Source organism: Phyllobates terribilis, unplaced genomic scaffold, assembly GCF_046119375.1.
Source record: "Phyllobates terribilis strain yellow unplaced genomic scaffold, ASM4611937v1 Scaffold_1__5_contigs__length_1240528914, whole genome shotgun sequence".
NCBI classification, from domain to species: domain Eukaryota; kingdom Metazoa; phylum Chordata; class Amphibia; order Anura; family Dendrobatidae; genus Phyllobates; species Phyllobates terribilis.
This window is the reverse complement of record NW_027362761.1, coordinates 600,913,821-600,940,196: the sequence shown is the minus strand read 5'-3', so window position 1 is coordinate 600,940,196 and position 26,376 is coordinate 600,913,821.

Below are 26,376 nucleotides of genomic sequence, written 5' to 3'. Positions count from 1 at the left end.
GGAGGATGCTGGTAATGTACAGGAGGGGAGGGGTTAATAAGAGGATGCTGGTAATGTCTGGCAGAGCAGGGGTTAATAAGAGGATGCTGGTAATGTACAGCAGAGGAGGGGTTAATAAGAGGATGCTGGTAATGTCCGGCAGAGCAGGAGTTAATAAGAGAATGCTGGTAATGTACAGCAGGGGAGGGGTCAATAAGAGGATGCTGGTAATGTGCAGCAGGGGAGGGGTTAATAAGAGGATGCTGGTAATGTCCGGCAGAGCAGGAGTTAATAAGAGGATGCTGGTAATGTGCAGCAGGGGAGGGATTAATAAGAGGATGCTGGTAATGTACAGCAGGGGAGGGGTTAATAAGGATGCTGGTAATGTACAGCAGGAGAGGGGTTAAAGATGAGGATGCTGGGTAATGTACAGCAGAGGAGGGGTTAATAAGAGGATGCTGGTAATGTGCAGCAGGGGAGGGGTTAATAAGAGGATGCTGGTAATGTCCGGCAGAGCAGGGGTTAATAAGAGGATGCTGGTAATGTACAGCAGGGGAGGGGTTAATACGAGGATGCTGGTAATGTACAGCAGGAGAGGGGTTAAAGCTGAGGATGCTGGGTAATGTACAGCAGAGGAGGGGTTAATAAGAGGATGCTGGTCATGTGCAGCAGAGGAGGGGTTAATAAGAGGATGCTGGTAATGTACAGCAGGGGAGGGGTTAATAAGAGGATGCTGGTAATGTACAGCAGAGGAGGGGTTAATAAGAGGATGCTGGTAATGTCCGGCAGGGGAGGGGTTAATAAGAGGATGCTGGTAATGTACAGCAGAGCAGGGGTTAATAAGAGGATGCTGGTAATGTGCAGCAGAGGAGGGGTTAATAAGTGGATGCTGGTAATGTACGGCAGGGGAGGGGTTAATAAGAGGATGCTGAGTAATGTACAGCAGAGGAGGGGTTAATAAGAGGATGCTGGGTAATGTACAGCAGAGGAGGGGTTAATAAGAGGATGCTGGTAATGTGTAGCAGGGGAGGGGTTAATAAGAGGATGCTGGTAATGTTCGGCAGAGCAGGGGTTAATAGGAGGATGCTGGTAATGTACAGCAGGGGAGGGGTTAATAAGAGGATGCTGGTAATGTACAGCAGGAGAGGGGTTAAAGATGAGGATGCTGGGTAATGTACAGCAGAGGAGGGGTTAATAAGAGGATGCTGGTCATGTACAGCAGAGGAGGGGTTAATAAGAGGATGCTGGTAATGTACAGCAGGGGAGGGGTTAATAAGAGGATGCTGGTAATGTACAGCAGAGGAGGGGTTAATAAGAGGATGCTGGTAATGTCCGGCAGGGGAGGGGTTAATAAGAGGATGCTGGTAATGTACAGCAGAGCAGGGGTTAATAAGAGGATGCTGGTAATGTCCGGCAGGGGAGGGGTTAATAAGAGGATGCTGGTAATGTACAGCATAGCAGGGGTTAATAAGAGGATGCTGGTAATGTACAGCAGGGGAGGGGTTAATAAGAGGATGCTGGTAATGTACAGCAGGAGAGGGGTTAAAGATGAGGATGCTGGGTAATGTACAGCAGAGGAGGGGTTAATAAGAGGATGCTGGTAATGTGCAGCAGGGGAGGGGTTAATAAGAGGATGCTGGTAATGTCCGGCAGAGCAGGGGTTAATAAGAGGATGCTGGTAATGTACAGCAGGGGAGGGGTTAATAAGAGGATGCTGGTAATGTCCGGCAGAGCAGGGGTTAATAAGAGGATGCTGGTAATGTACAGCAGGGGAGGGGTTAATAGGAGGATGCTGGTAATGTACAGGAGGGGAGGGGTTAATAAGAGGATGCTGGTAATGTCCGGCAGAGCAGGGGTTAATAAGAGGATGCTGGTAATGTACAGCAGAGGAGGGGTTAATAAGAGGATGCTGGTAATGTCCGGCAGAGCAGGAGTTAATAAGAGGATGCTGGTAATGTACAGCAGGAGAAGGGTTAATAAGAGGATGCTGGAAATGTACAGCAGGGGAGGGGTTAATAAGAGGATGCTGGTAATGTACAGCAGGGGAGGGGTTAATAAGAGGATGCTGGTAATGTACAGCAGAAGAGGGGTTAATAAGAGGATGCTGGTAATGTCCGGCAGAGCAGGAGTTAATAAGAGGATGCTGGTAATGTGCAGCAGGGGAGGGGTTAATAAGAGGATGCTGGTAATGTACAGCAGGAGAGGGGTTAAAGATGAGGATGCTGGGTAATGTACAGCAGGAGAGGGGTTAATAGGAGGATGCTGGTAATGTACAGCAGGAGAGGGGTTAATAGGAGGATGCTGGTAATCTCCGGCAGAGGAGGGGTTAATAAGAGGATGCTGGGTAATGTACAGCAGGAGAGGGGTTAATAGGAGGATGCTGGTAATGTACAGCAGGGGAGGGGTTAATAAGAGGATGATGGTAATGTCCGACAGAGCAGGGGTTAATAAGAGGATGCTGGTAATGTACAGCAGAGGAGGGGTTAATAAGAGGATGCTGGTAATGTCCGGCAGAGCAGGAGTTAATAAGAGGATGCTGGTAATGTACAGCAGGGGAGGGGTTAATAAGAGGATGCTGGAAATGTACAGCAGGGGAGGGGTTAATAAGAGGATGCTGGTAATGTACAGCAGGGAAGGGGTTAATAAGAGGATGCTGGTAATGTGCAGCAGGGGAGGGGTTAATAAGAGGATGCTGGTAATGTCCGGCAGAGCAGGAGTTAATAAGAGGATGCTGGTAATGTGCAGCAGGGGAGGGGTTAATAAGAGGATGCTGGAAATGTACAGCAGGAGAGGGGTTAAAGATGAGGATGCTGGGTAATGTACAGCAGAGGAGGGGTTAATAAGAGGATGCTGGTCATGTACAGCAGAGGAGGGGTTAATAAGAGGATGCTGGTAATGTACAGCAGGGGAGGGGTTAATAAGAGGATGCTGGTAATGTACAGCAGAGGAGGGGTTAATAAGAGGATGCTGGTAATGTCCGGCAGGGGAGGGGTTAATAAGAGGATTCTAGTAATGTACAGCAGAGCAGGGGTTAATAAGAGGATGCTGGGTAATGTACAGCAGAGGAGGGGTTAATAAGAGGATGCTGGTAATGTAGAGCAGGGGAGGGGTTAATAAGAAGATGCTGGTAATGTACAGCTGAGGAGGGGTTAATAAGAGGATGCTGGTAATGTACAGCAGAGGAGGGGTTAATAAGAGGATGCTGGTAATGTACAGCAGGAGAGGGGTTAATAAGAGGATGCTGGTAATGTACAGCAGAGGAGGGGTTAATAAGAGGATGTTGGTAATGTACAGCAGAGGAGGGGTTAATAAGAGGATGCTGGTAATGTACAGCAGGGGAGGGGTTAATAAGAGGATGCTGGTAATGTACAGCAGGGGAGGGGTTAATAAGAGGATGCTGGTAATGTACAGCAGAGAAGGGGTTAATAAGAGGATGCTGGTAATGTGCATCAGAGGAGGGGTTAATAAGAGGATGCTGGTAATGTGCATCAGAGGAGGGGTTAATAAGAGGATGCTGGTAATGTACAGCAGGGGAGGGGTTAATAGGAGGATGCTGGTAATGTACAGCAGGGGAGGGGTTAATAAGAGGATGCTGGTAATGTACAGCAGAGGAGGGGTTAATAAGAGGATGCTGGTAATGTCAGGCAGGGGAGGGGTTAATAAGAGGATGCTGGTAATGTACAGCAGAGCAGGGGTTAATAAGAGGATGCTGGTAATGTACAGCAGAGCAGGGGTTAATAAGAGGATGCTGGTAATGTACAGCAGAGGAGGGGTTAATAAGAGGATGCTGGGTAATGTACAGCAGAGGAGGGGTTAATAAGAGGATGCTGGTAATGTACAGCAGGGGAGGGGTTAATAAGGGGATGCTGGTAATGTACAGCAGAGGAGGGGTTAATAAGAGGATGCTGGGTAATGTACAGCAGGAGAGGGGTTAATAGGAGGATGCTGGGTAATGTACAGCAGGGGAGGTGTTAAGAGGATGATGGGTAATGTACAGCAGAGGAGTGGTTAATAAGAGGATGCTGGGTAATGTACAGCAGGAGAGGGGTTAATAGGAGGATGCTGGTAATGTACAGCAGTATAGGTGTTAATAGGAGGATGCTGGTAATCTCAGGCAGAGGAGGGGTTAACAAGAGGATGCTGGGTAATGTACAGCAGGAGAGGGGTTAATAGGAGGATGCTGGTAATGTACAGGAGGGGAGGGGTTAATAAGAGGATGCTGGTAATGTCTGGCAGAGCAGGGGTTAATAAGAGGATGCTGGTAATGTACAGCAGAGGAGGGGTTAATAAGAGGATGCTGGTAATGTCCGGCAGAGCAGGAGTTAATAAGAGAATGCTGGTAATGTACAGCAGGGGAGGGGTCAATAAGAGGATGCTGGTAATGTGCAGCAGGGGAGGGGTTAATAAGAGGATGCTGGTAATGTCCGGCAGAGCAGGGGTTAATAAGAGGATGCTGGTAATGTACAGCAGGGGAGGGGTTAATACGAGGATGCTGGTAATGTACAGCAGGAGAGGGGTTAAAGCTGAGGATGCTGGGTAATGTACAGCAGAGGAGGGGTTAATAAGAGGATGCTGGTCATGTGCAGCAGAGGAGGGGTTAATAAGAGGATGCTGGTAATGTACAGCAGGGGAGGGGTTAATAAGAGGATGCTGGTAATGTACAGCAGAGGAGGGGTTAATAAGAGGATGCTGGTAATGTCCGGCAGGGGAGGGGTTAATAAGAGGATGCTGGTAATGTACAGCAGAGCAGGGGTTAATAAGAGGATGCTGGTAATGTGCAGCAGAGGAGGGGTTAATAAGTGGATGCTGGTAATGTACGGCAGGGGAGGGGTTAATAAGAGGATGCTGAGTAATGTACAGCAGAGGAGGGGTTAATAAGAGGATGCTGGATAATGTACAGCAGAGGAGGGGTTAATAAGAGGATGCTGGTAATGTACAGCAGGGGAGGGGTTAATAAGGGGATGCTGGGTAATGTACAGCAGGGGAGAGGTTAATAAGAGGATGCTGGTAATGTACAGCAGGGGGGTTAATAAGAGGATGCTGGTAATGTACAGCTGGGGAGGGGTTAATAAGAGGATGCTGGTAATGTACAGCAGAGGAGGAGTTAATAAGAGGATGCTGGGTAATGTACAGCAGGAGAGGGGTTAATAGGAGGATGCTGGGTAATGTACAGCAGGGGAGGGGTTAAGAGGATGCTGGGTAATGTACAGCAGAGGAAGGGTTAATAAGAGGATGCTGGTAATGTGTAGCAGGGGAGGGGTTAATAAGAGGATGCTGGTAATGTTCGGCAGAGCAGGGGTTAATAGGAGGATGCTGGTAATGTACAGCAGGGGAGGGGTTAATAAGAGGATGCTGGTAATGTACAGCAGGAGAGGGGTTAAAGATGAGGATGCTGGGTAATGTACAGCAGAGGAGGGGTTAATAAGAGGATGCTGGTCATGTACAGCACAGGAGGGGTTAATAAGAGGATGCTGGTAATGTACAGCAGGGGAGGGGTTAATAAGAGGATGCTGGTAATGTACAGCAGAGGAGGGGTTAATAAGAGGATGCTGGTAATGTCCGGCAGGGGAGGGGTTAATAAGAGGATGCTGGTAATGTACAGCAGAGCAGGGGTTAATAAGAGGATGCTGGTAATGTCCGGCAGGGGAGGGGTTAATAAGAGGATGCTGGTAATGTACAGCATAGCAGGGGTTAATAAGAGGATGCTGGTAATGTACAGCAGGGGAGGGGTTAATAAGAGGATGCTGGTAATGTACAGCAGGAGAGGGGTTAAAGATGAGGATGCTGGGTAATGTACAGCAGAGGAGGGGTTAATAAGAGGATGCTGGTAATGTGCAGCAGGGGAGGGGTTAATAAGAGGATGCTGGTAATGTCCGGCAGAGCAGGGGTTAATAAGAGGATGCTGGTAATGTACAGCAGGGGAGGGGTTAATAAGAGGATGCTGGTAATGTCCGGCAGAGCAGGGGTTAATAAGAGGATGCTGGTAATGTACAGCAGGGGAGGGGTTAATAGGAGGATGCTGGTAATGTACAGGAGGGGAGGGGTTAATAAGAGGATGCTGGTAATGTCCGGCAGAGCAGGGGTTAATAAGAGGATGCTGGTAATGTACAGCAGAGGAGGGGTTAATAAGAGGATGCTGGTAATGTCCGGCAGAGCAGGAGTTAATAAGAGGATGCTGGTAATGTACAGCAGGAGAAGGGTTAATAAGAGGATGCTGGAAATGTACAGCAGGGGAGGGGTTAATAAGAGGATGCTGGTAATGTACAGCAGGGGAGGGGTTAATAAGAGGATGCTGGTAATGTACAGCAGAAGAGGGGTTAATAAGAGGATGCTGGTAATGTCCGGCAGAGCAGGAGTTAATAAGAGGATGCTGGTAATGTGCAGCAGGGGAGGGGTTAATAAGAGGATGCTGGTAATGTACAGCAGGAGAGGGGTTAAAGATGAGGATGCTGGGTAATGTACAGCAGGAGAGGGGTTAATAGGAGGATGCTGGTAATGTACAGCAGGAGAGGGGTTAATAGGAGGATGCTGGTAATCTCCGGCAGAGGAGGGGTTAATAAGAGGATGCTGGGTAATGTACAGCAGGAGAGGGGTTAATAGGAGGATGCTGGTAATGTACAGCAGGGGAGGGGTTAATAAGAGGATGATGGTAATGTCCGACAGAGCAGGGGTTAATAAGAGGATGCTGGTAATGTACAGCAGAGGAGGGGTTAATAAGAGGATGCTGGTAATGTCCGGCAGAGCAGGAGTTAATAAGAGGATGCTGGTAATGTACAGCAGGGGAGGGGTTAATAAGAGGATGCTGGAAATGTACAGCAGGGGAGGGGTTAATAAGAGGATGCTGGTAATGTACAGCAGGGAAGGGGTTAATAAGAGGATGCTGGTAATGTGCAGCAGGGGAGGGGTTAATAAGAGGATGCTGGTAATGTCCGGCAGAGCAGGAGTTAATAAGAGGATGCTGGTAATGTGCAGCAGGGGAGGGGTTAATAAGAGGATGCTGGTAATGTACAGCAGGAGAGGGGTTAAAGATGAGGATGCTGGGTAATGTACAGCAGAGGAGGGGTTAATAAGAGGATGCTGGTCATGTACAGCAGAGGAGGGGTTAATAAGAGGATGCTGGTACTGTACAGCAGGGGAGGGGTTAATAAGAGGATGCTGGTAATGTACAGCAGAGGAGGGGTTAATAAGAGGATGCTGGTAATGTCCGGCAGGGGAGGGGTTAATAAGAGGATTCTAGTAATGTACAGCAGAGCAGGGGTTAATAAGAGGATGCTGGGTAATGTACAGCAGAGGAGGGGTTAATAAGAGGATGCTGGTAATGTAGAGCAGGGGAGGGGTTAATAAGAAGATGCTGGTAATGTACAGCTGAGGAGTGGTTAATAAGAGGATGCTGGTAATGTACAGCAGAGGAGGGGTTAATAAGAGGATGCTGGTAATGTACAGCAGGAGAGGGGTTAATAAGAGGATGCTGGTAATGTACAGCAGAGGAGGGGTTAATAAGAGGATGTTGGTAATGTACAGCAGAGGAGGGGTTAATAAGAGGATGCTGGTAATGTACAGCAGGGGAGGGGTTAATAAGAGGATGCTGGTAATGTACAGCAGGGGAGGGGTTAATAAGAGGATGCTGGTAATGTACAGCAGAGAAGGGGTTAATAAGAGGATGCTGGTAATGTGCATCAGAGGAGGGGTTAATAAGAGGATGCTGGTAATGTGCATCAGAGGAGGGGTTAATAAGAGGATGCTGGTAATGTACAGCAGGGGAGGGGTTAATAGGAGGATGCTGGTAATGTACAGCAGGGGAGGGGTTAATAAGAGGATGCTGGTAATGTACAGCAGAGGAGGGGTTAATAAGAGGATGCTGGTAATGTCAGGCAGGGGAGGGGTTAATAAGAGGATGCTGGTAATGTACAGCAGAGCAGGGGTTAATAAGAGGATGCTGGTAATGTACAGCAGAGCAGGGGTTAATAAGAGGATGCTGGTAATGTACAGCAGAGGAGGGGTTAATAAGAGGATGCTGGGTAATGTACAGCAGAGGAAGGGTTAATAAGAGGATGCTGGTAATGTACAGCAGGGGAGGGGTTAATAAGGGGATGCTGGTAATGTACAGCAGAGGAGGGGTTAATAAGAGGATGCTGGGTAATGTACAGCAGGAGAGGGGTTAATAGGAGGATGCTGGGTAATGTACAGCAGGGGAGGTGTTAAGAGGATGATGGGTAATGTACAGCAGAGGAGTGGTTAATAAGAGGATGCTGGGTAATGTACAGCAGGAGAGGGGTTAATAGGAGGATGCTGGTAATGTACAGCAGTATAGGTGTTAATAGGAGGATGCTGGTAATCTCCGGCAGAGGAGGGGTTAACAAGAGGATGCTGGGTAATGTACAGCAGGAGAGGGGTTAATAGGAGGATGCTGGTAATGTACAGGAGGGGAGGGGTTAATAAGAGGATGCTGGTAATGTCTGGCAGAGCAGGGGCTAATAAGAGGATGCTGGTAATGTACAGCAGAGGAGGGGTTAATAAGAGGATGCTGGTAATGTCCGGCAGAGCAGGAGTTAATAAGAGGATGCTGGTAATGTACAGCAGGGGAGGGGTCAATAAGAGGATGCTGGTAATGTGCAGCAGGGGAGGGGTTAATAAGAGGATGCTGGTAATGTCCGGCAGAGCAGGAGTTAATAAGAGGATGCTGGTAATGTGCAGCAGGGGAGGGATTAATAAGAGGATGCTGGTAATGTACAGCAGGGGAGGGGTTAATAAGGATGCTGGTAATGTACAGCAGGAGAGGGGTTAAAGATGAGGATGCTGGGTAATGTACAGCAGAGGAGGGGTTAATAAGAGGATGCTGGTAATGTGCAGCAGGGGAGGGGTTAATAAGAGGATGCTGGTAATGTCCGGCAGAGCAGGGGTTAATAAGAGGATGCTGGTAATGTACAGCAGGGGAGGGGTTAATACGAGGATGCTGGTAATGTACAGCAGGAGAGGGGTTAAACCTGAGGATGCTGGGTAATGTACAGCAGAGGAGGGGTTAATAAGAGGATGCTGGTCATGTGCAGCAGAGGAGGGGTTAATAAGAGGATGCTGGTAATGTACAGCAGGGGAGGGGTTAATAAGAGGATGCTGGTAATGTACAGCAGAGGAGGGGTTAATAAGAGGATGCTGGTAATGTCCGGCAGGGGAGGGGTTAATAAGAGGATGCTGGTAATGTACAGCAGAGCAGGGGTTAATAAGAGGATGCTGGTAATGTGCAGCAGAGGAGGGGTTAATAAGTGGATGCTGGTAATGTACGGCAGGGGAGGGGTTAATAAGAGGATGCTGAGTAATGTACAGCAGAGGAGGGGTTAATAAGAGGATGCTGGATAATGTACAGCAGAGGAGGGGTTAATAAGAGGATGCTGGTAATGTACAGCAGGGGAGGGGTTAATAAGGGGATGCTGGGTAATGTACAGCAGGGGAGGGGTTAATAAGAGGATGCTGGTAATGTACAGCAGGGGGGTTAATAAGAGGATGCTGGTAATGTACAGCTGGGGAGGGGTTAATAAGAGGATGCTGGTAATGTACAGCAGAGGAGGAGTTAATAAGAGGATGCTGGGTAATGTACAGCAGGAGAGGGGTTAATAGGAGGATGCTGGGTAATGTACAGCAGGGGAGGGGTTAAGAGGATGCTGGGTAATGTACAGCAGAGGAGGGGTTAATAAGAGGATGCTGGTAATGTGTAGCAGGGGAGGGGTTAATAAGAGGATGCTGGTAATGTTCGGCAGAGCAGGGGTTAATAGGAGGATGCTGGTAATGTACAGCAGGGGAGGGGTTAATAAGAGGATGCTGGTAATGTACAGCAGGAGAGGGGTTAAAGATGAGGATGCTGGGTAATGTACAGCAGAGGAGGGGTTAATAAGAGGATGCTGGTCATGTACAGCAGAGGAGGGGTTAATAAGAGGATGCTGGTAATGTACAGCAGGGGAGGGGTTAATAAGAGGATGCTGGTAATGTACAGCAGAGGAGGGGTTAATAAGAGGATGCTGGTAATGTCCGGCAGGGGAGGGGTTAATAAGAGGATGCTGGTAATGTACAGCAGAGCAGGGGTTAATAAGAGGATGCTGGTAATGTCCGGCAGGGGAGGGGTTAATAAGAGGATGCTGGTAATGTACAGCATAGCAGGGGTTAATAAGAGGATGCTGGTAACGTACAGCAGGGGAGGGGTTAATAAGAGGATGCTGGTAATGTACAGCAGGAGAGGGGTTAAAGATGAGGATGCTGGGTAATGTACAGCAGAGGAGGGGTTAATAAGAGGATGCTGGTAATGTGCAGCAGGGGAGGGGTTAATAAGAGGATGCTGGTAATGTCCGGCAGAGCAGGGGTTAATAAGAGGATGCTGGTAATGTACAGCAGGGGAGGGGTTAATAAGAGGATGCTGGTAATGTCCGGCAGAGCAGGGGTTAATAAGAGGATGCTGGTAATGTACAGCAGGGGAGGGGTTAATAGGAGGATGCTGGTAATGTACAGGAGGGGAGGGGTTAATAAGAGGATGCTGGTAATGTCCGGCAGAGCAGGGGTTAATAAGAGGATGCTGGTAATGTACAGCAGAGGAGGGGTTAATAAGAGGATGCTGGTAATGTCCGGCAGAGCAGGAGTTAATAAGAGGATGCTGGTAATGTACAGCAGGAGAAGGGTTAATAAGAGGATGCTGGAAATGTACAGCAGGGGAGGGGTTAATAAGAGGATGCTGGTAATGTACAGCAGGGGAGGGGTTAATAAGAGGATGCTGGTAATGTACAGCAGAAGAGGGGTTAATAAGAGGATGCTGGTAATGTCCGGCAGAGCAGGAGTTAATAAGAGGATGCTGGTAATGTGCAGCAGGGGAGGGGTTAATAAGAGGATGCTGGTAATGTACAGCAGGAGAGGGGTTAAAGATGAGGATGCTGGGTAATGTACAGCAGGAGAGGGGTTAATAGGAGGATGCTGGTAATGTACAGCAGGAGAGGGGTTAATAGGAGGATGCTGGTAATCTCCGGCAGAGGAGGGGTTAATAAGAGGATGCTGGGTAATGTACAGCAGGAGAGGGGTTAATAGGAGGATGCTGGTAATGTACAGCAGGGGAGGGGTTAATAAGAGGATGATGGTAATGTCCGACAGAGCAGGGGTTAATAAGAGGATGCTGGTAATGTACAGCAGAGGAGGGGTTAATAAGAGGATGCTGGTAATGTCCGGCAGAGCAGGAGTTAATAAGAGGATGCTGGTAATGTACAGCAGAGGAGGGGTTAATAAGAGGATGCTGGTAATGTCAGGCAGGGGAGGGGTTAATAAGAGGATGCTGGTAATGTACAGCAGAGCAGGGGTTAATAAGAGGATGCTGGTAATGTACAGCAGAGCAGGGGTTAATAAGAGGATGCTGGGTAATGTACAGCAGAGGAGGGGTTAATAAGAGGATGCTGGGTAATGTACAGCAGAGGAGGGGTTAATGAGAGGATGCTGGTAATGTACAGCAGGGGAGGGGTTAATAAGGGGATGCTGGTAATGTACAGCAGAGGAGGGGTTAATAAGAGGATGCTGGGTAATGTACAGCAGGAGAGGGGTTAATAGGAGGATGCTGGGTAATGTACAGCAGCGGATGGGTTAAGAGGATGATGGGTAATGTACAGCAGAGGAGTGGTTAAGAAGAGGATGCTGGGTAATGTACAGCAGGAGAGGGGTTAATAGGAGGATGCTGGTAATGTACAGCAGGATACGGGTTAATAGGAGGATGCTGGTAATCTCCGGCAGAGGAGGGGTTAACAAGAGGATGCTGGGTAATGTACAGCAGGAGAGGGGTTAATAGGAGGATGCTGGTAATGTACAGGAGGGGAGGGGTTAATAAGAGGATGCTGGTAATGTCCGGCAGAGCAGGGGTTAATAAGAGGATGCTGGTAATGTACAGCAGAGGAGGGGTTAATAAGAGGATGCTGGTAATGTCCGGCAGAGCAGGAGTTAATAAGAGGATGCTGGTAATGTACAGCAGGGGAGGGGTTAATAAGAGGATGCTGGAAATGTACAGCAGGGGAGGGGTTAATAAGAGGATGCTGGTAATGTACAGCAGGGAAGGGGTTAATAAGAGGATGCTGGTAATGTGCAGCAGGGGAGGGGTTAATAAGAGGATGCTGGTAATGTCCGGCAGAGCAGGAGTTAATAAGAGGATGCTGGTAATGTGCAGCAGGGGAGGGGTTAATAAGAGGATGCTGGTAATGTACAGCAGGAGAGGGGTTAAAGATGAGGATGCTGGGTAATGTACAGCAGAGGAGGGGTTAATAAGAGGATGCTGGTCATGTACAGCAGAGGAGGGGTTAATAAGAGGATGCTGGTAATGTACAGCAGGGGAGGGGTTAATAAGAGGATGCTGGTAATGTACAGCAGAGGAGGGGTTAATAAGAGGATGCTGGTAATGTCCGGCAGGGGAGGGGTTAATAAGAGGATTCTAGTAATGTACAGCAGAGCAGGGGTTAATAAGAGGATGCTGGGTAATGTACAGCAGAGGAGGGGTTAATAAGAGGATGCTGGTAATGTAGAGCAGGGGAGGGGTTAATAAGAAGATGCTGGTAATGTACAGCTGAGGAGGGGTTAATAAGAGGATGCTGGTAATGTACAGCAGAGGAGGGGTTAATAAGAGGATGCTGGTAATGTACAGCAGGAGAGGGGTTAATAAGAGGATGCTGGTAATGTACAGCAGAGGAGGGGTTAATAAGAGGATGTTGGTAATGTACAGCAGAGGAGGGGTTAATAAGAGGATGCTGGTAATTTACAGCAGGGGAGGGGTTAATAAGAGGATGCTGGTAATGTACAGCAGGGGAGGGGTTAATAAGAGGATGCTGGTAATGTACAGCAGAGAAGGGGTTAATAAGAGGATGCTGGTAATGTGCATCAGAGGAGGGGTTAATAAGAGGATGCTGGTAATGTGCATCAGAGGAGGGGTTAATAAGAGGATGCTGGTAATGTACAGCAGGGGAGGGGTTAATAGGAGGATGCTGGTAATGTACAGCAGGGGAGGGGTTAATAAGAGGATGCTGGTAATGTACAGCAGAGGAGGGGTTAATAAGAGGATGCTGGTAATGTCAGGCAGGGGAGGGGTTAATAAGAGGATGCTGGTAATGTACAGCAGAGCAGGGGTTAATAAGAGGATGCTGGTAATGTACAGCAGAGCAGGGGTTAATAAGAGGATGCTGGTAATGTACAGCAGAGGAGGGGTTAATAAGAGGATGCTGGGTAATGTACAGCAGAGGAGGGGTTAATAAGAGGATGCTGGTAATGTACAGCAGGGGAGGGGTTAATAAGGGGATGCTGGTAATGTACAGCAGAGGAGGGGTTAATAAGAGGATGCTGGGTAATGTACAGCAGGAGAGGGGTTAATAGGAGGATGCTGGGTAATGTACAGCAGGGGAGGTGTTAAGAGGATGATGGGTAATGTACAGCAGAGGAGTGGTTAATAAGAGGATGCTGGGTAATGTACAGCAGGAGAGGGGTTAATAGGAGGATGCTGGTAATGTACAGCAGTATAGGTGTTAATAGGAGGATGCTGGTAATCTCCGGCAGAGGAGGGGTTAACAAGAGGATGCTGGGTAATGTACAGCAGGAGAGGGGTTAATAGGAGGATGCTGGTAATGTACAGGAGGGGAGGGGTTAATAAGAGGATGCTGGTAATGTCTGGCAGAGCAGGGGTTAATAAGAGGATGCTGGTAATGTACAGCAGAGGAGGGGTTAATAAGAGGATGCTGGTAATGTCCGGCAGAGCAGGAGTTAATAAGAGGATGCTGGTAATGTACAGCAGGGGAGGGGTCAATAAGAGGATGCTGGTAATGTGCAGCAGGGGAGGGGTTAATAAGAGGATGCTGGTAATGTCCGGCAGAGCAGGAGTTAATAAGAGGATGCTGGTAATGTGCAGCAGGGGAGGGATTAATAAGAGGATGCTGGTAATGTACAGCAGGGGAGGGGTTAATAAGGATGCTGGTAATGTACAGCAGGAGAGGGGTTAAAGATGAGGATGCTGGGTAATGTACAGCAGAGGAGGGGTTAATAAGAGGATGCTGGTAATGTGCAGCAGGGGAGGGGTTAATAAGAGGATGCTGGTAATGTCCGGCAGAGCAGGGGTTAATAAGAGGATGCTGGTAATGTACAGCAGGGGAGGGGTTAATACGAGGATGCTGGTAATGTACAGCAGGAGAGGGGTTAAACCTGAGGATGCTGGGTAATGTACAGCAGAGGAGGGGTTAATAAGAGGATGCTGGTCATGTGCAGCAGAGGAGGGGTTAATAAGAGGATGCTGGTAATGTCCGGCAGAGCAGGAGTTAATAAGAGGATGCTGGTAATGTACAGCAGGGGAGGGGTTAATAAGAGGATGCTGGAAATGTACAGCAGGGGAGGGGTTAATAAGAGGATGCTGGTAATGTACAGCAGGGAAGGGGTTAATAAGAGGATGCTGGTAATGTGCAGCAGGGGAGGGGTTAATAAGAGGATGCTGGTAATGTCCGGCAGAGCAGGAGTTAATAAGAGGATGCTGGTAATGTGCAGCAGGGGAGGGGTTAATAAGAGGATGCTGGTAATGTACAGCAGGAGAGGGGTTAAAGATGAGGATGCTGGGTAATGTACAGCAGAGGAGGGGTTAATAAGAGGATGCTGGTCATGTACAGCAGAGGAGGGGTTAATAAGAGGATGCTGGTACTGTACAGCAGGGGAGGGGTTAATAAGAGGATGCTGGTAATGTACAGCAGAGGAGGGGTTAATAAGAGGATGCTGGTAATGTCCGGCAGGGGAGGGGTTAATAAGAGGATTCTAGTAATGTACAGCAGAGCAGGGGTTAATAAGAGGATGCTGGGTAATGTACAGCAGAGGAGGGGTTAATAAGAGGATGCTGGTAATGTGGAGCAGGGGAGGGGTTAATAAGAAGATGCTGGTAATGTACAGCTGAGGAGGGGTTAATAAGAGGATGCTGGTAATGTACAGCAGAGGAGGGGTTAATAAGAGGATGCTGGTAATGTACAGCAGGAGAGGGGTTAATAAGAGGATGCTGGTAATGTACAGCAGAGGAGGGGTTAATAAGAGGATGTTGGTAATGTACAGCAGAGGAGGGGTTAATAAGAGGATGCTGGTAATGTACAGCAGGGGAGGGGTTAATAAGAGGATGCTGGTAATGTACAGCAGGGGAGGGGTTAATAAGAGGATGCTGGTAATGTACAGCAGAGAAGGGGTTAATAAGAGGATGCTGGTAATGTGCATCAGAGGAGGGGTTAATAAGAGGATGCTGGTAATGTGCATCAGAGGAGGGGTTAATAAGAGGATGCTGGTAATGTACAGCAGGGGAGGGGTTAATAGGAGGATGCTGGTAATGTACAGCAGGGGAGGGGTTAATAAGAGGATGCTGGTAATGTACAGCAGAGGAGGGGTTAATAAGAGGATGCTGGTAATGTCAGGCAGGGGAGGGGTTAATAAGAGGATGCTGGTAATGTACAGCAGAGCAGGGGTTAATAAGAGGATGCTGGTAATGTACAGCAGAGCAGGGGTTAATAAGAGGATGCTGGTAATGTACAGCAGAGGAGGGGTTAATAAGAGGATGCTGGGTAATGTACAGCAGAGGAGGGGTTAATAAGAGGATGCTGGTAATGTACAGCAGGGGAGGGGTTAATAAGGGGATGCTGGTAATGTACAGCAGAGGAGGGGTTAATAAGAGGATGCTGGGTAATGTACAGCAGGAGAGGGGTTAATAGGAGGATGCTGGGTAATGTACAGCAGGGGAGGTGTTAAGAGGATGATGGGTAATGTACAGCAGAGGAGTGGTTAATAAGAGGATGCTGGGTAATGTACAGCAGGAGAGGGGTTAATAGGAGGATGCTGGTAATGTACAGCAGTATAGGTGTTAATAGGAGGATGCTGGTAATCTCCGGCAGAGGAGGGGTTAACAAGAGGATGCTGGGTAATGTACAGCAGGAGAGGGGTTAATAGGAGGATGCTGGTAATGTACAGGAGGGGAGGGGTTAATAAGAGGATGCTGGTAATGTCTGGCAGAGCAGGGGTTAATAAGAGGATGCTGGTAATGTACAGCAGAGGAGGGGTTAATAAGAGGATGCTGGTAATGTCCGGCAGAGCAGGAGTTAATAAGAGGATGCTGGTAATGTACAGCAGGGGAGGGGTCAATAAGAGGATGCTGGTAATGTGCAGCAGGGGAGGGGTTAATAAGAGGATGCTGGTAATGTCCGGCAGAGCAGGAGTTAATAAGAGGATGCTGGTAATGTGCAGCAGGGGAGGGATTAATAAGAGGATGCTGGTAATGTACAGCAGGGGAGGGGATAATAAGGATGCTGGTAATGTACAGCAGGAGAGGGGTTAAAGATGAGGATGCTGGGTAATGTACAGCAGAGGAGGGGTTAATAAGAGGATGCTGGTAATGTGCAGCAGGGGAGGGGTTAATAAGAGGATGCTGGTAATGTCCGGCAGAGCAGGGGTTAATAAGAGGATGCTGGTAATGTACAGCAGGGGAGGGGTTAATACGAGGATGCTGGTAATGTACAGCAGGAGAGGGGTTAAACCTGAGGATGCTGGGTAATGTACAGCAGAGGAGGGGTTAATAAGAGGATGCTGGTCATGTGCAGCAGAGGAGGGGTTAATAAGAGGATGCTGGTAATGTCCGGCAGAGCAGGAGTTAATAAGAGGATGCTGGTAATGTACAGCAGGGGAGGGGTTAATAAGAGGATGCTGGAAATGTACAGCAGGGGAGGGGTTAATAAGAGGATGCTGGTAATGTACAGCAGGGAAGGGGTTAATAAGAGGATGCTGGTAATGTGCAGCAGGGGAGGGGTTAATAAGAGGATGCTGGTAATGTCCGGCAGAGCAGGAGTTAATAAGAGGATGCTGGTAATGTGCAGCAGGGGAGGGGTTAATAAGAGGATGCTGGTAATGTACAGCAGGAGAGGGGTTAAAGATGAGGATGCTGGGTAATGTACAGCAGAGGAGGGGTTAATAAGAGGATGCTGGTCATGTACAGCAGAGGAGGGGTTAATAAGAGGATGCTGGTACTGTACAGCAGGGGAGGGGTTAATAAGAGGATGCTGGTAATGTACAGCAGAGGAGGGGTTAATAAGAGGATGCTGGTAATGTCCGGCAGGGGAGGGGTTAATAAGAGGATTCTAGTAATGTACAGCAGAGCAGGGGTTAATAAGAGGATGCTGGGTAATGTACAGCAGAGGAGGGGTTAATAAGAGGATGCTGGTAATGTAGAGCAGGGGAGGGGTTAATAAGAAGATGCTGGTAATGTACAGCTGAGGAGGGGTTAATAAGAGAATGCTGGTAATGTACAGCAGAGGAGGGGTTAATAAGAGGATGCTGGTAATGTACAGCAGGAGAGGGGTTAATAAGAGGATGCTGGTAATGTACAGCAGAGGAGGGGTTAATAAGAGGATGTTGGTAATGTACAGCAGAGGAGGGGTTAATAAGAGGATGCTGGTAATGTACAGCAGGGGAGGGGTTAATAAGAGGATGCTGGTAATGTACAGCAGGGGAGGGGTTAATAAGAGGATGCTGGTAATGTACAGCAGAGAAGGGGTTAATAAGAGGATGCTGGTAATGTGCATCAGAGGAGGGGTTAATAAGAGGATGCTGGTAATGTGCATCAGAGGAGGGGTTAATAAGAGGATGCTGGTAATGTACAGCAGGGGAGGGGTTAATAGGAGGATGCTGGTAATGTACAGCAGGGGAGGGGTTAATAAGAGGATGCTGGTAATGTACAGCAGAGGAGGGGTTAATAAGAGGATGCTGGTAATGTCAGGCAGGGGAGGGGTTAATAAGAGGATGCTGGTAATGTACAGCAGAGCAGGGGTTAATAAGAGGATGCTGGTAATGTACAGCAGAGCAGGGGTTAATAAGAGGATGCTGGTAATGTACAGCAGAGGAGGGGTTAATAAGAGGATGCTGGGTAATGTACAGCAGAGGAGGGGTTAATAAGAGGATGCTGGTAATGTACAGCAGGGGAGGGGTTAATAAGGGGATGCTGGTAATGTACAGCAGAGGAGGGGTTAATAAGAGGATGCTGGGTAATGTACAGCAGGAGAGGGGTTAATAGGAGGATGCTGGGTAATGTACAGCAGGGGAGGTGTTAAGAGGATGATGGGTAATGTACAGCAGAGGAGTGGTTAATAAGAGGATGCTGGGTAATGTACAGCAGGAGAGGGGTTAATAGGAGGATGCTGGTAATGTACAGCAGTATAGGTGTTAATAGGAGGATGCTGGTAATCTCCGGCAGAGGAGGGGTTAACAAGAGGATGCTGGGTAATGTACAGCAGGAGAGGGGTTAATAGGAGGATGCTGGTAATGTACAGGAGGGGAGGGGTTAATAAGAGGATGCTGGTAATGTCTGGCAGAGCAGGGGCTAATAAGAGGATGCTGGTAATGTACAGCAGAGGAGGGGTTAATAAGAGGATGCTGGTAATGTCCGGCAGAGCAGGAGTTAATAAGAGGATGCTGGTAATGTACAGCAGGGGAGGGGTCAATAAGAGGATGCTGGTAATGTGCAGCAGGGGAGGGGTTAATAAGAGGATGCTGGTAATGTCCGGCAGAGCAGGAGTTAATAAGAGGATGCTGGTAATGTGCAGCAGGGGAGGGATTAATAAGAGGATGCTGGTAATGTACAGCAGGGGAGGGGTTAATAAGGATGCTGGTAATGTACAGCAGGAGAGGGGTTAAAGATGAGGATGCTGGGTAATGTACAGCAGAGGAGGGGTTAATAAGAGGATGCTGGTAATGTGCAGCAGGGGAGGGGTTAATAAGAGGATGCTGGTAATGTCCGGCAGAGCAGGGGTTAATAAGAGGATGCTGGTAATGTACAGCAGGGGAGGGGTTAATACGAGGATGCTGGTAATGTACAGCAGGAGAGGGGTTAAACCTGAGGATGCTGGGTAATGTACAGCAGAGGAGGGGTTAATAAGAGGATGCTGGTCATGTGCAGCAGAGGAGGGGTTAATAAGAGGATGCTGGTAATGTACAGCAGGGGAGGGGTTAATAAGAGGATGCTGGTAATGTACAGCAGAGGAGGGGTTAATAAGAGGATGCTGGTAATGTCCGGCAGGGGAGGGGTTAATAAGAGGATGCTGGTAATGTACAGCAGAGCAGGGGTTAATAAGAGGATGCTGGTAATGTGCAGCAGAGGAGGGGTTAATAAGTGGATGCTGGTAATGTACGGCAGGGTAGGGGTTAATAAGAGGATGCTGAGTAATGTACAGCAGAGGAGGGGTTAATAAGAGGATGCTGGATAATGTACAGCAGAGGAGGGGTTAATAAGAGGATGCTGGTAATGTACAGCAGGGGAGGGGTTAATAAGGGGATGCTGGGTAATGTACAGCAGGGGAGGGGTTAATAAGAGGATGCTGGTAATGTACAGCAGGGGGGTTAATAAGAGGATGCTGGTAATGTACAGCTGGGGAGGGGTTAATAAGAGGATGCTGGTAATGTACAGCAGAGGAGGAGTTAATAAGAGGATGCTGGGTAATGTACAGCAGGAGAGGGGTTAATAGGAGGATGCTGGGTAATGTACAGCAGGGGAGGGGTTAAGAGGATGCTGGGTAATGTACAGCAGAGGAGGGGTTAATAAGAGGATGCTGGTAATGTGTAGCAGGGGAGGGGTTAATAAGAGGATGCTGGTAATGTTCGGCAGAGCAGGGGTTAATAGGAGGATGCTGGTAATGTACAGCAGGGGAGGGGTTAATAAGAGGATGCTGGTAATGTACAGCAGGAGAGGGGTTAAAGATGAGGATGCTGGGTAATGTACAGCAGAGGAGGGGTTAATAAGAGGATGCTGGTCATGTACAGCAGAGGAGGGGTTAATAAGAGGATGCTGGTAATGTACAGCAGGGGAGGGGTTAATAAGAGGATGCTGGTAATGTACAGCAGAGGAGGGGTTAATAAGAGGATGCTGGTAATGTCCGGCAGGGGAGGGGTTAATAAGAGGATGCTGGTAATGTACAGCAGAGCAGGGGTTAATAAGAGGATGCTGGTAATGTCCGGCAGGGGAGGGGTTAATAAGAGGATGCTGGTAATGTACAGCATAGCAGGGGTTAATAAGAGGATGCTGGTAACGTACAGCAGGGGAGGGGTTAATAAGAGGATGCTGGTAATGTACAGCAGGAGAGGGGTTAAAGATGAGGATGCTGGGTAATGTACAGCAGAGGAGGGGTTAATAAGAGGATGCTGGTAATGTGCAGCAGGGGAGGGGTTAATAAGAGGATGCTGGTAATGTCCGGCAGAGCAGGGGTTAATAAGAGGATGCTGGTAATGTACAGCAGGGGAGGGGTTAATAAGAGGATGCTGGTAATGTCCGGCAGAGCAGGGGTTAATAAGAGGATGCTGGTAATGTACAGCAGGGGAGGGGTTAATAGGAGGATGCTGGTAATGTACAGGAGGGGAGGGGTTAATAAGAGGATGCTGGTAATGTCCGGCAGAGCAGGGGTTAATAAGAGGATGCTGGTAATGTACAGCAGAGGAGGGGTTAATAAGAGGATGCTGGTAATGTCCGGCAGAGCAGGAGTTAATAAGAGGATGCTGGTAATGTACAGCAGGAGAAGGGTTAATAAGAGGATGCTGGAAATGTACAGCAGGGGAGGGGTTAATAAGAGGATGCTGGTAATGTACAGCAGGGGAGGGGTTAATAAGAGGATGCTGGTAATGTACAGCAGAAGAGGGGTTAATAAGAGGATGCTGGTAATGTCCGGCAGAGCAGGAGTTAATAAGAGGATGCTGGTAATGTGCAGCAGGGGAGGGGTTAATAAGAGGATGCTGGTAATGTACAGCAGGAGAGGGGTTAAAGATGAGGATGCTGGGTAATGTACAGCAGGAGAGGGGTTAATAGGAGGATGCTGGTAATGTACAGCAGGAGAGGGGTTAATAGGAGGATGCTGGTAATCTCCGGCAGAGGAGGGGTTAATAAGAGGATGCTGGGTAATGTACAGCAGGAGAGGGGTTAATAGGAGGATGCTGGTAATGTACAGCAGGGGAGGGGTTAATAAGAGGATGATGGTAATGTCCGACAGAGCAGGGGTTAATAAGAGGATGCTGGTAATGTACAGCAGAGGAGGGGTTAATAAGAGGATGCTGGTAATGTCCGGCAGAGCAGGAGTTAATAAGAGGATGCTGGTAATGTACAGCAGAGGAGGGGTTAATAAGAGGATGCTGGTAATGTCAGGCAGGGGAGGGGTTAATAAGAGGATGCTGGTAATGTACAGCAGAGCAGGGGTTAATAAGAGGATGCTGGTAATGTACAGCAGAGCAGGGGTTAATAAGAGGATGCTGGGTAATGTACAGCAGAGGAGGGGTTAATAAGAGGATGCTGGGTAATGTACAGCAGAGGAGGGGTTAATGAGAGGATGCTGGTAATGTACAGCAGGGGAGGGGTTAATAAGGGGATGCTGGTAATGTACAGCAGAGGAGGGGTTAATAAGAGGATGCTGGGTAATGTACAGCAGGAGAGGGGTTAATAGGAGGATGCTGGGTAATGTACAGCAGCGGATGGGTTAAGAGGATGATGGGTAATGTACAGCAGAGGAGTGGTTAAGAAGAGGATGCTGGGTAATGTACAGCAGGAGAGGGGTTAATAGGAGGATGCTGGTAATGTACAGCAGGATACGGGTTAATAGGAGGATGCTGGTAATCTCCGGCAGAGGAGGGGTTAACAAGAGGATGCTGGGTAATGTACAGCAGGAGAGGGGTTAATAGGAGGATGCTGGTAATGTACAGGAGGGGAGGGGTTAATAAGAGGATGCTGGTAATGTCCGGCAGAGCAGGGGTTAATAAGAGGATGCTGGTAATGTACAGCAGAGGAGGGGTTAATAAGAGGATGCTGGTAATGTCCGGCAGAGCAGGAGTTAATAAGAGGATGCTGGTAATGTACAGCAGGGGAGGGGTTAATAAGAGGATGCTGGAAATGTACAGCAGGGGAGGGGTTAATAAGAGGATGCTGGTAATGTACAGCAGGGAAGGGGTTAATAAGAGGATGCTGGTAATGTGCAGCAGGGGAGGGGTTAATAAGAGGATGCTGGTAATGTCCGGCAGAGCAGGAGTTAATAAGAGGATGCTGGTAATGTGCAGCAGGGGAGGGGTTAATAAGAGGATGCTGGTAATGTACAGCAGGAGAGGGGTTAAAGATGAGGATGCTGGGTAATGTACAGCAGAGGAGGGGTTAATAAGAGGATGCTGGTCATGTACAGCAGAGGAGGGGTTAATAAGAGGATGCTGGTAATGTACAGCAGGGGAGGGGTTAATAAGAGGATGCTGGTAATGTACAGCAGAGGAGGGGTTAATAAGAGGATGCTGGTAATGTCCGGCAGGGGAGGGGTTAATAAGAGGATTCTAGTAATGTACAGCAGAGCAGGGGTTAATAAGAGGATGCTGGGTAATGTACAGCAGAGGAGGGGTTAATAAGAGGATGCTGGTAATGTAGAGCAGGGGAGGGGTTAATAAGAAGATGCTGGTAATGTACAGCTGAGGAGGGGTTAATAAGAGGATGCTGGTAATGTACAGCAGAGGAGGGGTTAATAAGAGGATGCTGGTAATGTACAGCAGGAGAGGGGTTAATAAGAGGATGCTGGTAATGTACAGCAGAGGAGGGGTTAATAAGAGGATGTTGGTAATGTACAGCAGAGGAGGGGTTAATAAGAGGATGCTGGTAATTTACAGCAGGGGAGGGGTTAATAAGAGGATGCTGGTAATGTACAGCAGGGGAGGGGTTAATAAGAGGATGCTGGTAATGTACAGCAGAGAAGGGGTTAATAAGAGGATGCTGGTAATGTGCATCAGAGGAGGGGTTAATAAGAGGATGCTGGTAATGTGCATCAGAGGAGGGGTTAATAAGAGGATGCTGGTAATGTACAGCAGGGGAGGGGTTAATAGGAGGATGCTGGTAATGTACAGCAGGGGAGGGGTTAATAAGAGGATGCTGGTAATGTACAGCAGAGGAGGGGTTAATAAGAGGATGCTGGTAATGTCAGGCAGGGGAGGGGTTAATAAGAGGATGCTGGTAATGTACAGCAGAGCAGGGGTTAATAAGAGGATGCTGGTAATGTACAGCAGAGCAGGGGTTAATAAGAGGATGCTGGTAATGTACAGCAGAGGAGGGGTTAATAAGAGGATGCTGGGTAATGTACAGCAGAGGAGGGGTTAATAAGAGGATGCTGGTAATGTACAGCAGGGGAGGGGTTAATAAGGGGATGCTGGTAATGTACAGCAGAGGAGGGGTTAATAAGAGGATGCTGGGTAATGTACAGCAGGAGAGGGGTTAATAGGAGGATGCTGGGTAATGTACAGCAGGGGAGGTGTTAAGAGGATGATGGGTAATGTACAGCAGAGGAGTGGTTAATAAGAGGATGCTGGGTAATGTACAGCAGGAGAGGGGTTAATAGGAGGATGCTGGTAATGTACAGCAGTATAGGTGTTAATAGGAGGATGCTGGTAATCTCCGGCAGAGGAGGGGTTAACAAGAGGATGCTGGGTAATGTACAGCAGGAGAGGGGTTAATAGGAGGATGCTGGTAATGTACAGGAGGGGAGGGGTTAATAAGAGGATGCTGGTAATGTCTGGCAGAGCAGGGGTTAATAAGAGGATGCTGGTAATGTACAGCAGAGGAGGGGTTAATAAGAGGATGCTGGTAATGTCCGGCAGAGCAGGAGTTAATAAGAGGATGCTGGTAATGTACAGCAGGGGAGGGGTCAATAAGAGGATGCTGGTAATGTGCAGCAGGGGAGGGGTTAATAAGAGGATGCTGGTAATGTCCGGCAGAGCAGGAGTTAATAAGAGGATGCTGGTAATGTGCAGCAGGGGAGGGATTAATAAGAGGATGCTGGTAATGTACAGCAGGGGAGGGGTTAATAAGGATGCTGGTAATGTACAGCAGGAGAGGGGTTAAAGATGAGGATGCTGGGTAATGTACAGCAGAGGAGGGGTTAATAAGAGGATGCTGGTAATGTGCAGCAGGGGAGGGGTTAATAAGAGGATGCTGGTAATGTCCGGCAGAGCAGGGGTTAATAAGAGGATGCTGGTAATGTACAGCAGGGGAGGGGTTAATACGAGGATGCTGGTAATGTACAGCAGGAGAGGGGTTAAACCTGAGGATGCTGGGTAATGTACAGCAGAGGAGGGGTTAATAAGAGGATGCTGGTCATGTGCAGCAGAGGAGGGGTTAATAAGAGGATGCTGGTAATGTACAGCAGGGGAGGGGTTAATAAGAGGATGCTGGTAATGTACAGCAGAGGAGGGGTTAATAAGAGGATGCTGGTAATGTCCGGCAGGGGAGGGGTTAATAAGAGGATGCTGGTAATGTACAGCAGAGCAGGGGTTAATAAGAGGATGCTGGTAATGTGCAGCAGAGGAGGGGTTAATAAGTGGATGCTGGTAATGTACGGCAGGGGAGGGGTTAATAAGAGGATGCTGAGTAATGTACAGCAGAGGAGGGGTTAATAAGAGGATGCTGGATAATGTACAGCAGAGGAGGGGTTAATAAGAGGATGCTGGTAATGTACAGCAGGGGAGGGGTTAATAAGGGGATGCTGGGTAATGTACAGCAGGGGAGGGGTTAATAAGAGTATGCTGGTAATGTACAGCAGGGGGGTTAATAAGAGGATGCTGGTAATGTACAGCAGGAGAGGGGTTAATAGGAGGATGCTGGGTAATGTACAGCAGGGGAGGGGTTAAGAGGATGCTGGGTAATGTACAGCAGAGGAGGGGTTAATAAGAGGATGCTGGTAATGTGTAGCAGGGGAGGGGTTAATAAGAGGATGCTGGTAATGTTCGGCAGAGCAGGGGTTAATAGGAGGATGCTGGTAATGTACAGCAGGGGAGGGGTTAATAAGAGGATGCTGGTAATGTACAGCAGGAGAGGGGTTAAAGATGAGGATGCTGGGTAATGTACAGCAGAGGAGGGGTTAATAAGAGGATGCTGGTCATGTACAGCACAGGAGGGGTTAATAAGAGGATGCTGGTAATGTACAGCAGGGGAGGGGTTAATAAGAGGATGCTGGTAATGTACAGCAGAGGAGGGGTTAATAAGAGGATGCTGGTAATGTCCGGCAGGGGAGGGGTTAATAAGAGGATGCTGGTAATGTACAGCAGAGCAGGGGTTAATAAGAGGATGCTGGTAATGTCCGGCAGGGGAGGGGTTAATAAGAGGATGCTGGTAATGTACAGCATAGCAGGGGTTAATAAGAGGATGCTGGTAATGTACAGCAGGGGAGGGGTTAATAGGAGGATGCTGGTAATGTACAGGAGGGGAGGGGTTAATAAGAGGATGCTGGTAATGTCCGGCAGAGCAGGGGTTAATAAGAGGATGCTGGTAATGTACAGCAGAGGAGGGGTTAATAAGAGGATGCTGGTAATGTCCGGCAGAGCAGGAGTTAATAAGAGGATGCTGGTAATGTACAGCAGGAGAAGGGTTAATAAGAGGATGCTGGAAATGTACAGCAGGGGAGGGGTTAATAAGAGGATGCTGGTAATGTACAGCAGGGGAGGGGTTAATAAGAGGATGCTGGTAATGTACAGCAGAAGAGGGGTTAATAAGAGGATGCTGGTAATGTCCGGCAGAGCAGGAGTTAATAAGAGGATGCTGGTAATGTGCAGCAGGGGAGGGGTTAATAAGAGGATGCTGGTAATGTACAGCAGGAGAGGGGTTAAAGATGAGGATGCTGGGTAATGTACAGCAGGAGAGGGGTTAATAGGAGGATGCTGGTAATGTACAGCAGGAGAGGGGTTAATAGGAGGATGCTGGTAATCTCCGGCAGAGGAGGGGTTAATAAGAGGATGCTGGGTAATGTACAGCAGGAGAGGGGTTAATAGGAGGATGCTGGTAATGTACAGCAGGGGAGGGGTTAATAAGAGGATGATGGTAATGTCCGACAGAGCAGGGGTTAATAAGAGGATGCTGGTAATGTACAGCAGAGGAGGGGTTAATAAGAGGATGCTGGTAATGTCCGGCAGAGCAGGAGTTAATAAGAGGATGCTGGTAATGTACAGCAGAGGAGGGGTTAATAAGAGGATGCTGGTAATGTCAGGCAGGGGAGGGGTTAATAAGAGGATGCTGGTAATGTACAGCAGAGCAGGGGTTAATAAGAGGATGCTGGTAATGTACAGCAGAGCAGGGGTTAATAAGAGGATGCTGGGTAATGTACAGCAGAGGAGGGGTTAATAAGAGGATGCTGGGTAATGTACAGCAGAGGAGGGGTTAATGAGAGGATGCTGGTAATGTACAGCAGGGGAGGGGTTAATAAGGGGATGCTGGTAATGTACAGCAGAGGAGGGGTTAATAAGAGGATGCTGGGTAATGTACAGCAGGAGAGGGGTTAATAGGAGGATGCTGGGTAATGTACAGCAGCGGATGGGTTAAGAGGATGATGGGTAATGTACAGCAGAGGAGTGGTT